At 35.7% G+C, this 17,315-nt stretch overlaps 1 protein-coding gene and 1 pseudogene across 5 annotated transcripts in view; one reads left to right on the top strand and one right to left on the bottom strand.

Annotated features, from left to right (window-relative positions):
• The window catches only part of SPATA5 (spermatogenesis associated 5), a 335,078-nt gene that overhangs the window by 249,110 nt on the left and 68,653 nt on the right, over positions 1-17,315 (bottom strand). The gene's annotated exons all lie outside the window — the stretch shown is intronic.
• LOC116637424 lies at positions 3,893-4,495 on the top strand (annotated as a pseudogene).

Genomic DNA, 17,315 nt, shown 5'->3' with positions numbered 1-17,315 from the left:
CTTCTTCATCTATCTGTCAATGCATATTTTTACTATCTATCAGGTGTGGTGCTAGGTACTGAAGAGAGAACAGTCTAATTTGGAAGACCAACAGAGATACCATCCATGTATTCCCAGATCTAACCAGCGGCTGGTTCTGAGCAGGTCTACATGTCATTCTGGATCCTAGTCCACTAGATCAATATCCCTCTCTGACAAGAAACAAGACCTCAGGGCTATTCTTCTTGTGACTCCATAATAATTCCTGAGAATGGAATGGAAGTCATGTAATCCATGATATTATCTTACAGTCCCTGAGTATTTCCTGTATCAATGCCACTCTCGAGCTCTCTGCTCTCACTTGACTTGGCCATGTAGACTATATGGATCTGCAGGGCTAAACATGCTCTTCTCAGCTGATTTAAAAGAGTACAGTGAGAGAAAGTTCCCACAGCTGAGAAAGACATGTGGCATTAGAGCACAAACTTTATACCAGTGTCTGAAGGGAACAGTTGTGGTCTCAGGACAACAGGGTTTTGTTGTTTTGTTTTTATTTATTTTTTTATTATTTTTTTTATTTTGGGGGGGTGGGGCAGGGGCAGAGGGAGAGGGAGAGAGAGAATCTTAAGCAGGCTCCACGCCCAGTGAGTGAGCCCAACACAGGGCTCAATCTTACAACCCTGAGATCATGACCTGAGCCAAATTCAATGTATGTTTAACTGAGTGAGCCACACAGGCACCCCTTGTTTTCACTATCTCATGACTTTTGTGATGTGATGACTATGTGTCATGAGACAGTAGATAGGTATGCAATAAAAAAGGAAAGCCTACTGTTTTTCATACAATGTATGATACTTTAGATATTTAAGAGAGAAAAAATGTTAACATTCAAAAATGTTAAATGTCAAAAAAAAAAAACCCTCCAGAACAAACAAAAAAAATGTGCATCTTTGAATCAGCGATATGCAGTGTATCACTTGGAGATGAGCCACTTTTATAGGGATTCTCCCTGTTGATGGCCAGTTAGTAAAAATTTATAGAACTTTATTACTAGAAGTGCACACGTTTCACCCTTGGTACCCCTTCTAAAATACCTGGACACAAGAAGGGAAAAGAGCTTTTCTATCAGCTGAATGAAGTGCTGAGTGGCAGATATCTGAAGGGAGATTCAGACAGAGGCTGAATGAATGGACACCTTGAAGGTGACAAGAATCATTGTCATTGACACGGTGTGATGCTCTGACTGAGGGTTAGCAGTGTTGGTGGTCCTGAGACTTTGTTCTAAGGGAGTTATCTCCTCTGGCTGGAGGGGGGTTGGGAGGAACGCAGACGGACAAGTGGACATCAGCACGGGGGTAGTGGTAGCAGCCACCTAACATGAGGTATCAGAGATCAAGGGGGTAAGGAGAACTTTGGCGCAGTGCGAAGGGTGGCTCAACACGAGGTGTCGCAGTCTGAGTGGAATGAGGAGAGCACTCTAGTAGGGTCTGGACAAGGTATGATATGGAAGAGTTCCCATACAAGGGAGCAGAACAGCATGGAGTACTGACACAAAGCAAACGGAGGAAAGTGTCCACATGAGAAGGCAGCGCAGTGCAATATTATACCGAATATTGTAGTCCCAGTGGGGTAAGACAGGTATCCTCATGGAAGGGTAGGACGTGGCCAGGTGTACAGTATGGAAGATGTCAAGGAAGAACATGGAGGGGCAGGACAGGATAAGGAAAGCATTGAGGCGACAGGGTGGCCTTGTACTTGGTATCAGAGCCCTAGTGGAGTAAGAAAAGTACACGTGGGGAAGAGCAGCCCAGCAGAGGTTGCTCAAGTCAGTGGGAGGAGGATGGTGCTACAAGAGGTGGGGAGTGGTGGGAAAGGAAGATGGTGGCATCACCCTGACAGGTGAGGAGTATATGTTTGTTCTGGAAGAAAAGGGGCAGAGGCAGTAAAGGGGAATTATATTTAAAAGGACTGATCAAATAAATAATTAAGGATAATAGTAGCCAGGTTCCGCACTATTAGAGGAGTGGTAAATATTTAAATAAAGAAACTGAGAATGAATTCTGCTGTATTGAACTGAAATTGGAATTATCAGTATAAATTCAAGATTTTCAATATATTGACATAAATATAAAAACGTGTGTGCATATATATATACACCTGTGTGTGTGTACATGTGTGTATGTGTGTGTGTGTGTGTGTATATATATACACACTCATATTCCGGAGCTCTGTCCCCTGGGAGAACCTGAGAGTAGCCGTATCCCAATAATTATAAGGATACCTAGCACCCAGAGCATGGCTTTTAAAGTCTAAAACCTTGGCTTCCAAATTCTCCACCAAAAGGTATCAGGGCCTCTTAAAGAAATGGCAGATTCCCAGGCTGGGATAGGCGATGTACAAAATGAGTCTGGAAATCTTACTGCCTAGACAGTAAGAAAGTGCTCAAAGAGATGGAAACCTGCCATTAACATTTGTTAAGAACAAGCTATTTATACAGTCTCAAAGTAACTACCCATAAAGCAATGTTAACTTCATGGGGATAAGAGTAATTTTGCAATGGAGAAGCCTGGCAGACACCCCCATAATCAAAGTTAACATTAGTAGCAATGGGACAATTTAAAATCAAGTATCACCTGAAAGGATGCAATGAGAACACAGCATTATTTCTATGAAAAATCTGAATCTAATCATGAGTAAATATAAAAAAAAAAAAAAAAACCCAAATTGAGAGATATTTTACACAATAACTGACCTGTAATGTTCAAAACTGTCAAGGTCACAAAAGCAAAGGAAGGAGTGAGGAACGGTTCCCAATTGAAGAAGACTTAAGAAACATGACAAACACAGCACATGATTATGGACCAGATCATTTTGTCATAAAGGACAGTATAGGGACAAGTGATAAAACTTAAGTGGTAATAATAATGTTCTTTTCTAATTTGATGGTTGTACTATGGTTATGTGACAGGATGTATTTTTTATAGATATATACACTAAAGTATTCAGGGTGATGGAGCATACAGCAGCAACTTATTCTCAAATGCTTTAAGGAAAAAAAATTATTTGTGACTACTCCTGCAAACTTTCTATAAAGTTTAGACAGTTCAAGGAAGTTGAAGAAAAAAACACTTGATCCACAGACAGAAATATTAGAGACAAGTAAAAAAGATTTGATACACACAGACCCAGAAATAACAGAAATGATTAAATTAGCAGACAATGTCTTAAAAACAGGTATAATAAATATAATAGCCACTATAGTGAAACAATCAATAAACTTGAAGACAGAGCAACTATTCAAACCGAAGCACAGAAACAAAAAAGACTTAATAAAAATGATGAGACTTCAGGGATTTATATAACAATATAAAAAGATTTAAAATATGTATATTAGAGATCCAGACAAAAGCATAAGGAGACAAACAAAAATACATACAAATTTGATAAAATCAATGAAACCACAGATCAAAAAACCTCAACAAACCCCAAAAATGATGGGAGAAAAAAACATCACAAGATCAAGTTGTTGGAAACCAGCAATAAAGATATAATCTTCAGAGAAGTCAGAGACCATAAAGACACATTACATGTAAGCAGAAAAAAAGAATCAGTACTGGTTTCTCATCCAAAACCATATAAGCCAGGTGACATTAGGACAAAAGCACTGCAAAAAACAACCGTCAAGGTAGAATAGCATATCCTTAAAAACTGCAAGCAAACTAAAGACTATATCAGATAAACAGAAGCTGAGGGAAAGTATCACCAACAAATCTCCACTACAAGAAATGTTAAAGGAAGTTCTAAAGCCAGAAGGGAGGGGCGCCTAGGTGGCTCAGTAGGTTAAGCCTCGGACTCTTGATTTCAGCTCAGGTCATGATCTCTGGGTTGTGAGACTGAGCCCCATGTTGGGCTCTGTGCTCGGTGTGGAGCCTGCTTAGGATTCTCTTTGGTGGAACCGCCATCTTCCAGTAATTCACCAAAATGACCAACACAAAGGGAAAGAGGAGAGGTACCCACTATATGTTCTCTAGGCCTTTTAGAAAACATGGAGTTGTTCCTTTGGCCACATACATGCAAATCTGTAAGAAAGATGATATTGTGGACATCAAGGGAATGGGCACTGTTCAAAAAGGAATGCCCCACAAATGTTACCATGGCAAAACTGGAAGAGTCTACGATGTTAGCATTCTGTTGGCATTGTTGTAAACAAAGAAGTTCAGCGCAAGATTATTGCCAAGAGAATTAACGTACACATATTAAACACTCAAAGAGCCGAGATAGCTTCCTGAAGCGCGTGAAGGAAAATGATCAGAGAAAGAAGGAAGCCAAAGAGAAAGGTACTTGGGTTCAACTGAAGCGCCAGCCTGCCCCACCCAGAGAAGCACACTTTGTGAGGACCAATGGAAAGGAGCCCAAACTGCTGGAACCCATTCCCTATGCATTCATGGCATGATAAATGTAAAGAAAATGAAAGACCTCAAGACTGTAAAAATGTTTCTCTTAATTGAGTAGAAGTGTGGTGTCCTTTCCCCCCAAAAAAGATTTAAAGCAAAAAAAAAAAGATTCTCTTTCTCCCTCTCCCTCTGACCCTCCCCCATCTCTCTCTCTCTCTCCCCTTAAAAAAAAAAAAAAAAAAAAAAGCCTGGAGGGAATTTGTATCAAATACAAAGAAATGAAGCTTGTTGGAAATGGTAAATATGTGGCTAAATATATTTCATTAATTTCTTAAAAAGACAACTGACCATCTAAAGCAAAAGTAATAATATACTGTGGGGTTTATATATATGTAGAGACAAAGTATAGAACAAATACAGCATAAAGGAAAGTAATTTGTAAGAATCTTACAACATAAAGTAGTATGGTATTATCTGAAGGTAAACTATAAATTAAGTTTGTACTATAAACCTAGAGCAAGTATTTTTTAAAAAGTAAAACAAAGAGGTTTAGCTATTAAGAAAATAGGGGAGATAAGACAGGATACCAAAATATACTCAACTAATCCAAAAGAAGACAGGAGGGAAAAAAAATAAAAAAAACAGATGGGAAAAACGGACAAAAATTATAGGCATTAAAAGTCCTTCAAATTATAAATATGCCTGATAAAAAGGAGACGATCTTTAATACTGTTTTTTATATACTACCTCCACAATGGGTGCAATATGATAGTATGGCAACAAATGAATGCATTAGAACACATGGGGATTAGGGTGGAACAGTCAAGGATAAGAATAAGAAAAGAACAGGAAGAGTATCTCAACGTTCAGGCTGACAAAACCCAGCTGCACCAAGGATACTGCCTTTAGTCATGTTCACTTAAGAAGAGCTATTTGATAGCATCAACATAGAAATCCTTAAGTAATAAGAGAGAGAGTTTTATCTTTCTGCCTGATTTTTTTTATTAATCCAAGATGATACATAGTAAATTTTATATAACATTAACAAAGCTGTTTCCCTAAAAAACAAAACAAAAAAACCTCTCATCTATTTCTTATGTCTGTTTTCTTTTCTTTAAAAATAATCTTTTCAAAATTATTTCAGAGTAATAGATTATACATAATCTAAAAAATTAGTACTTGAGGCTAATTACGGGGCAGATATATTAAAAACATAATTATGACATATTATAAAATAACATCTAACATTTAAGGTACTTCTACATCTGTGACTGAAATCTACAAACAACCAGGAAACACATAAACCATCAGTAAGCAAACACATTTTTAAGAAAACTTGCTTGGGACAGTGCTTTTGATGACTACACTTTATAATTAGTATACCAACTGTTTATACATTGGTACCTAAACTGTCTCCAAGAAATCATGTTTACTAAATGAAATTGTTTTTAAGCTTATTTCCCCAAAAATGCTACAGAGAGATTTCATGATTCTAATCTCATCACTAATGATTTAATTATCTTAATTTCTTAAATAGTGCATCCCAAAATAGATTTAATTTCAATGAAGACAAAGGATGAAACATTAGTTAGGCTGAAGCACAGCGTTCTCACTTTTTAAAGGATTTTGAAGAAACAGCAACGACTTAGTACCAAATCAATTTTACAAGCTTTTTTTTTTTTTTTAAACATTTTATTTATTTATTTGACAGAGACACAGCGAGAGAGGGAACACAAGCAGGGGGAGTAAGAGAGGGAGAAGCAGGCTTCCCGCCAAGCAGGGAGCCCGATGCGGGGCTCGATCCCAGGACCCTGGGATCATGACCTGAGCCGAAGGCAAGACGCTTAACGACTGAGCCACCCAGGTGCCCCAAGCTTGTTTTTAAGACACATGTTAGACCATGTAATAGGAACACAAAATTTACACTTATAGCCATCAGTGAGATAAATAAACTTGAAGGCATTTTCCTGAGTACTGTGGAATTGAGAAGACAAAATATAAAGAGCCAGACAGTAAATATTTTAGACTCTATGGGCCACATATAGTTTGTGTCACATATTTCTCTTTTTTAACATCCCATTAAAAATGTAAAATTCATACTTAACTAGAGGGCTAGATTAAAACAAGCTGCAGGCTGGATTTGGCCCAAAGGCTGTGTAATTTGCTGACCCTTGATCTAGATTAATCTCACACAATTTGAAACAGTTCATTTCTGTCAACAAGATCAAAAGTCACTGCAAATATCAATGACACGATTGGTAAGTAAAAAACTTGGGACTTAAAAATATTAAGAAAACTGATTAAAACATTAAGGGAAAAAAATTAATGATACTTTAAAAAGCAATTTCACCTAGTTATGTTTAAGATGTTCATGCCCAATGACAATAACTTCTAGGTATATATACCATAGAGAAACTCTTGTACGTACACCAAAGGAGACATATACAAGAATATTACAGAAGCATTGTTTGCAACCAAAAATAAATCCTAATCCTGGAATTCATTAATATAAAAATGGGTGAAATAGATGAAGAGGTATAAACTTCCAATTATAAAATAAGTAAGTCATGGAAATATAAAGTACAGCATAGGGAATATAGTCAATATTGTAATAACACAGTACGGTGACAGATGGTGACTACACTTATTGTGGTGAGCACTGAGTAATGTACAGAATTGTTGAAGCAATATGCTGTACACTTGAAACTAGTATAACATTGTATGCCAATCATACTTCAATTAAAAAAATGGGTAAATAAATTGTAGTGTCCTCATAAAATGGAGTTTTATACCATTAGAGTATAAATGAATGGCTACACTAAGGAGACAGCTTGGAAGCAGGGAAACCAGCAAGAAAGCTGTTGTTATGCAGCCAAAATGCACTGCCTTACATATTTATAACCAAGAGTAAGAGAAGTCTTAATGTTTTCACCAAATTTTTAAAGATTGTAGAACAGTTGTAATCCCCATTGATCATTTTTGCATGGTTTCACCTCACATGATCATTTTTAGTCCGGTACTACAGTGCAAAACAATGTCTGCTGGTTCATAATACATAAAGTCAAATAAATAAAGCAGGTGCTATTCATTTACAGCATGATAAACTACACTTTTACCCAAAGGAGACTGTGGACAAACAGTTAAGAAAGTGAACAATAAAACAAGAAACAGGGCCCACTCAATAACACAAACCTTAGATAATTAGGAAAATGGGTTTTTGTCGGGGAGGAGGTCAGAGAGGGTAGAGTGAAGAAAGGGTGAGAAATTTTTATGTAGAATGTTATTCCATTTATGGTAACTAATTAAGCAAGTGCGCCCTGATAATAATCAGAAAGGAAATTGCTGGTGTCACTGTTGTGTTTAATGTAATTATTATCATGCCACATCTGAATTATTGTTATTGTTTTTACAGCAACTCTCTATAAATGTCAAGGGCATGACATAAAATAGTAATCCAGTGAAGACATATCTTTATATTCAGGCAATATATACAACGCATATATACTGCTTTCTAATTATCTGGCTTAACTGAAGGAAAGTAGAGAACCTGGAGAAATAATTATTGTTCTCCACAGATTATCTAAAAAAGATGACTTGAACATCAGTGTTGAAAAGTACAAGATTATGATCATTTCATGATCTCTGAGAATAATACCAATACCCTGCTACTAATAACAAAAAAATTAATGTTTTAAATATATGAGGTTTAGGCAAACAGACTTGATATTTTGTTGAAATGTGAAAATATGGCACATAACCTTAACCGGTAAAGGGTCATTCCTCTATACATAGAGGTAAGCTACAAGAAAACTGTAAATAAGAAACATTGTTTTTTTCTTCAAAAAACAAAAAGGAAAAAAAAAAAAAAAAAACATTTGAAAATCTAAGAATTTTGCACCATAAAGAAAATATGGGTTGGAATAATTCAAGTATTACTAATAAGTCATAGCAGTAATAAAAAGACTTCTGTAGGAGGGGCACCTGGGTGGCTCAGTCAGTTAAGCAGCTGCCTTTGGCTCAGGTCATGATCCCAGGGTCCTGGGCTCCCGGCTCAGCGGGGAGTCTGCTTCTCCCTCCAGACGTGTAATCACGCTCTCTCTCTAATAAATAAATAAGAAATCTTAAAAAAAAAAAAAGACTTCCATAGGATCCCTACAGAACATATGATTTTGCAGAGACCAACATGCTGATAAATCTTACCTAGATGACTGGCCTGCAAAATGCGACCCAGTAGCTACACTGATATATTACATGGGTCCAGAATTCTATAAGAAGTCAAGGCAATATCATAACCAAGGAAGGTCTATTTTGAGCTTAAAGTTAAAATAGCTAAAAATCACTGTATGCTGGTACAAAGAGTTGCAAAAGATTAAATTCGGTTTCAAAGACATATATTACATTTTATTCTAACAGAAAATTTAAGGAGTTATAAGCTATTATGCTATACTTTTTTGTTTCATTTAAGGCCCAATATATATCCAATTCTTAAAAACAAAAAAAAGCAGCAACTACTGTCAACTAATTTCATGAAATCTTGCTAAATGTTTCATATGTATTATCCTCCACTGCTTACACCAGTCCTCTGAGATGGATATTCTTATCATAACTTTACAGAAAAAAAATATGAAGTGAAACAAGTTTAAGTAATTTGCACAAAGTCACACAGCTTAATAAATGCAGAGTGGGCATATAAGTATCTTAAGCATCACACCTCACAGTTAGAGGAAATGCCCTAAAAGTTCAGCAATCAACAGGAACAAAGGATAAGCAATAGATTAGAATATAAGCACTATGTTTAGCATACTCAGAATGTTGTTAGTGGAAGGGCTTTAGGAGTCATTTAGTCTAACCTACTTCATTTAAAACCTGAGGAAAACAAAGTGCAAAGAAGTTGAATGAAATGCCAAAACCCCCAGAAAAGTTAAATGGCAGAAAATAATGATAAAAATGCAGGATTTTTGTTCACAGACAACTACTCTTTCTAAAAACTATGATGTCTTCTATTTGCTCCAAGCCCTTCTAAAAATAAAAAAAGTTTAAAAAAAAGGAAATGTGCCCTTAAGATTTTTACATGGTGGGGCACCTGGCTGGCTCAGTCGGTTAAGCATCTGCCTTTGGCTCAGGTCATATCCCAGGGTTCTGGGATCAAGCCCCCCATTGGGCTCCCTGCTCAGTGGGGAGAGCCAGCTTCACCCTCCTTTCTCCCTCTGCCTGCCATTCCCCCTGCTTGTGTGCGCTCTGTCAAATAAATAAATAAAATCTTAAAAAAAAAAAAAAAAAAAGATTTTACATGGTACCAGCAATTCAAATTCAAGGGTATTTGCGGGAGCAGAACAAGCGGTAAGTGCAAAGTATAATTGTCAATAAATAGCTGCTAACATGGGTTAATTTGAAAATAAGAATTTTATTGATTTCCATTATAAACGAGACCATTTACATCAAAATATGAGTGCCACATTTGCTGATAGGTTTTTTTAAGTCTTTAAAAAAGTAATATATAAATCCAGAGAATAGATAGGGTTGATGGGACTAGATAAGGTTATTTCTTTTCCAATTTTAGTTACCAAATAACTGTGGTATATTAGTCCTGCCACATTTCACCTGCCCAGATAATGTGCTTCACTCATAAGGGTAATTAAGAAATACTACCAAAAACAAATTAAGTACCATAAGTAGGCTTATTTTGGAGTAATGTTATTTTTCATGTTTCCACGGTTAAGATTTCAAGTGTTCAAGTTTACAAAACAAAAATAACATAAATTCACATAAAGATTTGTCCAGCTGTGCTATTAATCCAGTGAGAACTAAATCTGACTTATCTTTTATTGTTTCATGATTTTATATCCTATCAGTCACAAACTCAAGTATAATATTTACACCTCAAAAAAACTGCCTTGCAATTTTGCCCCTTTAATCACTACTGGGTTTTTTCCTGTCTTCCCAAGGGCTTTTTAAATGTGCCTGACACCTGCCTGTTGCTTTTGGCCATTACAATTCAAACCAAGTTTTTATAAGTTCTAAAATGTCTAGGGAAGGCAAGTTAACCTAAGTGTTAACTATGGTTAAATGTTATGGAATATACTCATAAAAACCCAAACTCACATGAGATAGAATTACATATATGTAATATGAGTAAAAGATCTTGAAAATTAATAAAAAGTACGGCATCAGCACATACAGAAGGCCATTTTGGGAAAGTACATCAAAAGGTTTGAAAACAGGTATTAAGTACTAGGCAAGAAATGCCTTGGGCAAGTAAAAACCCTAAAAAGCGAGAAGGGCTAGCAGAGAAGGGAACAGAATTGAAGCTGTTCCTCTCAAAAAAAGTACAACATAAACCTTCCCCACAATTTATTAATTCAGGAAACAAAAACGATACATTTCAGAATCTGCACAGCAGTACCATGCTGACTACAATTCAGCTAGCTATAAAGTATGAATGTAGACATGCCTCCAGAAACCCCTTACATTACTGCTGACCACTCTAGTCACTCTCCAACTCCTTTATTGACTAATATGCAGAATTGCAAACACTGGGTTTCAGCTTCCACGCTTTCATCACTAGAAATGACCATTCTCTTGAGTTACAAACCCATACTAAAAATGGCCTTTTGGATATTACCTGCCATGTTGTTCCACAGGCATTTCAAACTCCACATGTCTAAATCCCAGTCTAGTATCTGCTTTCCCACCTCTAATCTGCCTCTCTTCCTCACGTGCTAACTCTTCCAAAAGTTAGGGAATTTCCATCTACCAGTCACTGAAAGTGAAAATTTTAATCACCTTTGACGTCTCTCTTTCTCATTTCTCACAAACATTTAATCATCAAGATTCTAAATATTACCCATTTCATTATATCTCTTGTTTAGTCAAATGTCTCTCTCACTAAACTATGAGTTAATAGACAGCAAGGAGCCCATCTAATGCATCTTTGTTTACCATGTACAGAAACAAGAGAACACAGAACACATAGAAGGAGCTTAATAATCTGAGTTACACAACTGTTGCAATTGTAAAACATTTACAAATAGTTTTTAAAGCATTACAGACATGAAACTGTAACATTTCAACTTTAATTAAATTCTATTCAAGAGATTTAAAAGAAGGAAAAAATGACTAATCTCTCTTAGCTGGAATCCATGAATAAAAAGTTAAATCAATCCAACTTTAAAATTTTCTGTTATTAAGTAAACTTCTTAGAAGTCTGAAAGCATTCTTCTCTTTTTAAATCTAGGTCTTCTAAGATTCCAAATGCTATAGGTTTTGTTATTATAGTTCATATTATCAATTTTTGCTTTTAGCCAAATATTATATAGTATTTTCATGTCAAGGGATCTTTTTTATATAGCAGTTTTATTGACTGATACAAGCCCAACTCAAAAAAAATTAACATGAAGTTTTAACATATGATGTTTCAACTTTAACATGTCAGCTTATATAGTGTACAAATCATGCCAAAGTTAAGTAAATCCAATCTAACTTCTACATAATTTTGTGATACTGACAATGGCACATCTTTCTATTTGTTCTAATAATCAATTACCGTTTTTCCCCAAGAGCCATTCAAACAGTGATAAAACTAAGTATATATTTAATAATGATGCTAATAACTGCCAATTTAAGCATATGGGGCATATAAGACAACAGTATTTGGACAAGCCAAGGGAATTATTAAAGTTAAAAAAAAAAAAGCCCTAAAGGAAATTAAACAGAAACTCAAAAGATTTCAGACTCTAGATGAGCCCAAATGGCAATGGACCTATAGAAGGAGAATAATGAGTTAGGGTCCACAAAAGGCATGAATCTGGACATAGTTCCTGGTGAGACTAAATTAGAAGCTATATCCAAGGTGAAAGAAAAAATAACCAAAACACTAAAAGAAAGTATTCTTTATAATGGTGGGGTCTGGGGCCAGAACCAACACACTCCTTTATAGGCTTCAACTGAGAACTGCAGTGAAATAGGCAAGCTCAGGGAAGCCCCAAACCCAGATGCCCCAGCCAATTTCCTCTCAGGGCTTTCTTTTCCCAGGAACTTTCCATTATCACCATGAACAGCAGGATGATGAATAGGAAAGAAGGTCTCCCCTAAAGCCCTCACCCAAGGAATTGGCAATCTCCCCATGGCTTTTCTCCTTCCATACATTCCACTCTTCCTGTAGTGCAGTACAGAGTTATGAGCCAGGCTTTTTAACTTCAGTTACATTCATTAAATGTCTGAACTATGTCTGGATCTGTGATACTGACCTTAAAACTCTTTTATTTAATTAACAGACCTTTTCTGGTAAAGTTTAACATTTACAGAAGAATTAAGGTAGTACTGAGTTCCTATATTTACACCACCCCTAAACCCCCACTGCACACTTAGTTTCCCTTATTATCATATATTAGTACAGTACATTTGTTATAATCAACTAATAATAATGTATCAATATTGATTCATTAAAATCCATACTTTACTCAGATTAGTTTTTATCTAATGTCCTTTTTCTGTTCCAGAATCTCATCCAGAAAACCACAATAACATTATTTAGCTGTCAGGTCTCCTTGGGCTCCTCTTTGCTGTGAGTTTCTCAGACTTCCCCTGTTTTTTATGGCCTTGACAGGTTCAGGAGTACTGGTCAGATATTTTATAGAATGCCTTTCAATTTGGTTTTGCCTGATGTTTTTCTCATGGTCAGACACAGATTATAACTCTTATGGAGGAAGACCCCAGAAATAAAGTGCCATTCTTGTCACATCATACAAGGGTACACACTATCAACATGACTAATCACTGAAGATGTTAACCTTGATCACCTGGCTGAGGTAGTGTTTGCCAGGTTTCTACACTGTCAAGTAAGTCTTCCCCTTTTCACACTGAACTCTTTGACAGGAAGTCATAACTATACGCAGGCTGCACTTAAAGAATTGAGTAGTTACGCCTTCCAAAACTTTTTCACTTACTTCTTAATATACTAATCCTCTCAAAGAGCTTATACAGATTAAAACAAAACAAAACAAAAAAAACTGAGACCAAGAGAACTTCTTTAAGGCTACAGAGCTAAAAAGTGCAAGGGTTAGGAATCAAACCAAAGCTATCTGAATCCTGGCTTAGTACTCTTTTCATTGTAACACGATTTCAAGACCACAAATTATATAGTAATAGGTAAATTTCAAGCTCCACCTTATTCAACCACTAGTCTCCTTCCATATACTTCCATTTTATTCATCAGGTTCCTGTTTCTTTGGCAGTGACTACTCTTTCTTATTAATTTCACCAACTTCTCCAAAGCCATGTTATTTTTCTCAGTTTTCTTTGTCCTACAGGAACAAATTTTTTTTTAACGTCCCAGAAACATCTTTCCACTTCTCTGAACCTGCCCAATAGAAACTGCCCGAACTACCTCCTCCAGTATCATGGTGTAATTAATGAAAAAAGGACTGGGCATTAAATTTAAAAAGGGGGGCGGGGGCAGGGAATAAAAGACTATATAATGCAGTGGTTCAGAGTTTAGACTCTGCACTCAGAAAGTCCTGAGATCAAATTTCAGTTTCATCACTACAATTCTGACCTTGGAAAAGTCATTTCACCGTCTGAAACATTATTATCTTCATTTGCAATCCTAGAAACTAATCTTAAAGCATTCAGTATATAAAAGAGGTGTATCTATGCAGTTTTCCACACAGTATCTGCAAAATGGAAACTCTATGAGTTATAGACTAGCCCACAAAATTTAAAAACAAAAGCTTAAAGATAAACTTGGAACTTACCAAATTCATATTATTTTGTACCTTTGATAATAGAATAGTAGGAGATCTAGTTAAATAAAGAACAGTAAGTACTTGGAATCGTGCATGCTTTTGAATAAAACAGTTTCCTGAAAATGGGATGTATTTTGTGTAATTCCTCCTTGAAACAAGTTATCAGAAGAAAATTTCCCTCAAAAAATCAAGCATACACTAAGCTCATTACATTCTTGTACTCACCAATAACAGCTAATAAAGGACTTGCTCAAAATCCCTGTCAGATGCCTAACCATCCTTCTTCCAGAATCAGTAACAGTTCTTCATAAAGTAAAGCGGCCCAACTACACAAGGGTAATTAATCTATTGCAGCACTCCAGACAAAAGCAAGAGAGAAGCAGAGAGGAAACTTCAACTGGAAAATATTTTGACATAATTGACACAGATGACAAACTAAACTTAAGCATATGTCAAGTGTTACAGTCTACACAACAACACATACAGATGCCAAAGGATATTAAGAGTCCACACAAGCCAAGGTGCAGTCTGAACTCTGAGTATACATCTTCTAATCACTGTTTAGGAAAGATGCACAGGTGAAGTTAAAGGGTTCTTTCATAAACTCAGAAAGAAATGTTTCAAATCTTTAAATTCTTTATTTTCGGAATTAAAGGTAATTACAATTGTAAAAAATGTTAGGGAGTTTTTCCCTTCAATACATGTAAGATACTTGTATTTTCCAATAGGCTAGAAAATTTCATTGTCTATGTACGTTTCTCTGGTCATTTTCTTTCTTTCCTTTTTTTTTTTTTTTTAATTTATTTATCTGACAGAGAGAGACACAGCGAGAAAGGGAACACAAGCAGGGGGAGTGAGGGAGGGAGAAGCAGGCTTCCTGCAGAGCAGGGAGCCCGATGCGGGGCTGGATCCCAGAACCCTGGGATCATGACCTGAGCCGAAGGCTTAACGGCTGAGCCACCCAGGCGCCCCTCTCTGGTCATTTTCAAAATGTGTCAAACTTGTGATTTCAAAAGCTCAAACTTAACACTTAAATCCCTTGGAAAAGAAACATGTATGTTGCAACCAAAAACCAACTTTTCCTTCATAGAAAAAAAAAAAAAAAACTAGGAAGAATATAATATAAATTCCCAACTTCTTTGACTTCATTTCTGCATACATAAGCTGTATAACATAGCTACTTTAAACTTTTCTCATTAGCAATGATCAGACAAGATGAAAAGACCGATGAAAATGCAGAGAAAAACAAAATTTTTTTCATGTTCCCAACTTTTTCTTTTGGAAATCTTTAAACATGTAGGAAAACTTAAAAAATAGTAAAATGAACATTCATTGTTCATTAAATATAATCTCCACCCAGATTCAAAAATTGAATAATACTGCCAAACTATACTAAAATGTATATTGAATAAAAATCCACCTTAAATAAAAACTAGTAAGTAGGATACGTAATTATCTCTAAGCAAGTATGAACTCAATTGAATAAGAAAATTTCTTAACATCACTTAACCTTTGTGCGAGTATGACCTAAAAGAAAAATGAACGTGAGTTTAGTGAAAAAGCTCAAATAAGTTAACAGACACGTGGCTATTTTACATGAATAGTGTGCAAGATAAACCTTTCAAAGAATCTTTGTACATTTTCTCACAGTGAAAAAAGTAAACTGCCTAAAGTTCTGAAATGTTTCATACTCAAAAACAGTAATAAATGTATTTCTAAGTAATCCTAAGATAGGCCAGAAAGCAGTCCTGGTAACATCTGGAACAGTTATCTTAGATCACATAAGAATGAGATACTAGTTTGTAGGAAAATACATATGCTCCTCTTTGAGATTCCAGTATAAATAACTCTGAGTGCAGACCTCATCAAGTAAGTTTCAGATATCCAGGAAACAGAAAAAATTCAGGGATTATGAATATACAATTGTGGAAAACACAACAAGGTAGGCACAGAAAAATGGAGATGACAGTAAAAAGAGTAGGAAGTGCCAGTAAAACAGTTATGTCCATTACCATGACATAAGAGAAAAGGCACCAAAGAGAAATCAAAATGTCTCTGAAATTTCAAAATCACTCATTACTCCAACGTTTAAAGCTGCAAACTTTAAAACTGTGGTAGTGATTCAGTGTAAGTGATCACAGTGAAAATGGTCCCCTCCCCCATTTTCAGTATCTAATATCTTCCACAAGATAATCACAAATATGCAATCACTAGTGATTGTGAAGATACTGATTCTTAAAAAGCAAATAGCCTAAACATATCTAAACATTATTCCAAAAAAATTTTAAGTAAAAAATTGACTCTACTCTGAAATAAATTTTATGCTTTCAAACTGCCAAGGATTTCAGTGTTCTAAGATAGAAAACATATTTTGTTATGAAAAAAATTCCCTGGTACTATCAAAACAGAGCCTTTTATCATGTGCTTTTCCTGAAATGAATTTGATATTTAACAGACTGAAGTACATATTTTTGTGATAAAGTCCATTCCACTAATGGATTTAAGGTTCTATATATGTATATTTAGTAACTGGATAAATGATCATATTACATAAAAGTTAATTAAAAAATTAATATCTTGTCCTGGGGGGCCTGAGTGGCTCAGTCAACGGTCAAGCGTCCGACTCTTGATTTTAGCTCAGGTCATGATCTCAGGGTCCTGGGATGGAGCCTCATGTCGGGCTCCACACTCAAGGGGAGTTTGCTTGAGGATTCTCTCTCCCTCTCCCTCTGCCCCTCCCCCTGCTCACATGCTCTCTCTCTCTCTAAAATAAATAAATAAACCTTAAAAAAAAAAATATCTGGCCCTAAAGTCAAGTCAAGTAAGACTTACTTACATGTCAGATAAGATTATCTACCCCAAGTAATAGGGTAGGGCAATGAACAAATAATGTATGTGTGTGTTTCGGAATATAAACCTTGTACAGATATTCCCTGACTAGAAAAGTATTTTAAGGAATTTAGTTTTACCATATAAATTATCAGATTTCTTTGAAAACTCTCTCTATATAAATAGTAAATTCATGTCATATTTAAATTAAGTCTTAGTTAAGCAAAAGAGGTTATTAGCACAATTAAAAAATACAGAAACTAAACAAGACTGGTTTCTATTATACACAGACATAAGAAATATTGAGAATCACAAAACTAAATAAAGTAGTCCACCATTTTTGCTGATTACAAGCACTAGTTTATTTAAA

Source organism: Phoca vitulina, unplaced genomic scaffold (assembly GCF_004348235.1).
Source record: "Phoca vitulina isolate PV1807 unplaced genomic scaffold, GSC_HSeal_1.0 scaffold14, whole genome shotgun sequence".
NCBI lineage: Eukaryota > Metazoa > Chordata > Mammalia > Carnivora > Phocidae > Phoca > Phoca vitulina.
Note: the sequence above shows the minus strand (reverse complement) of the source record. Positions and strands in the feature narration are given on the sequence as shown.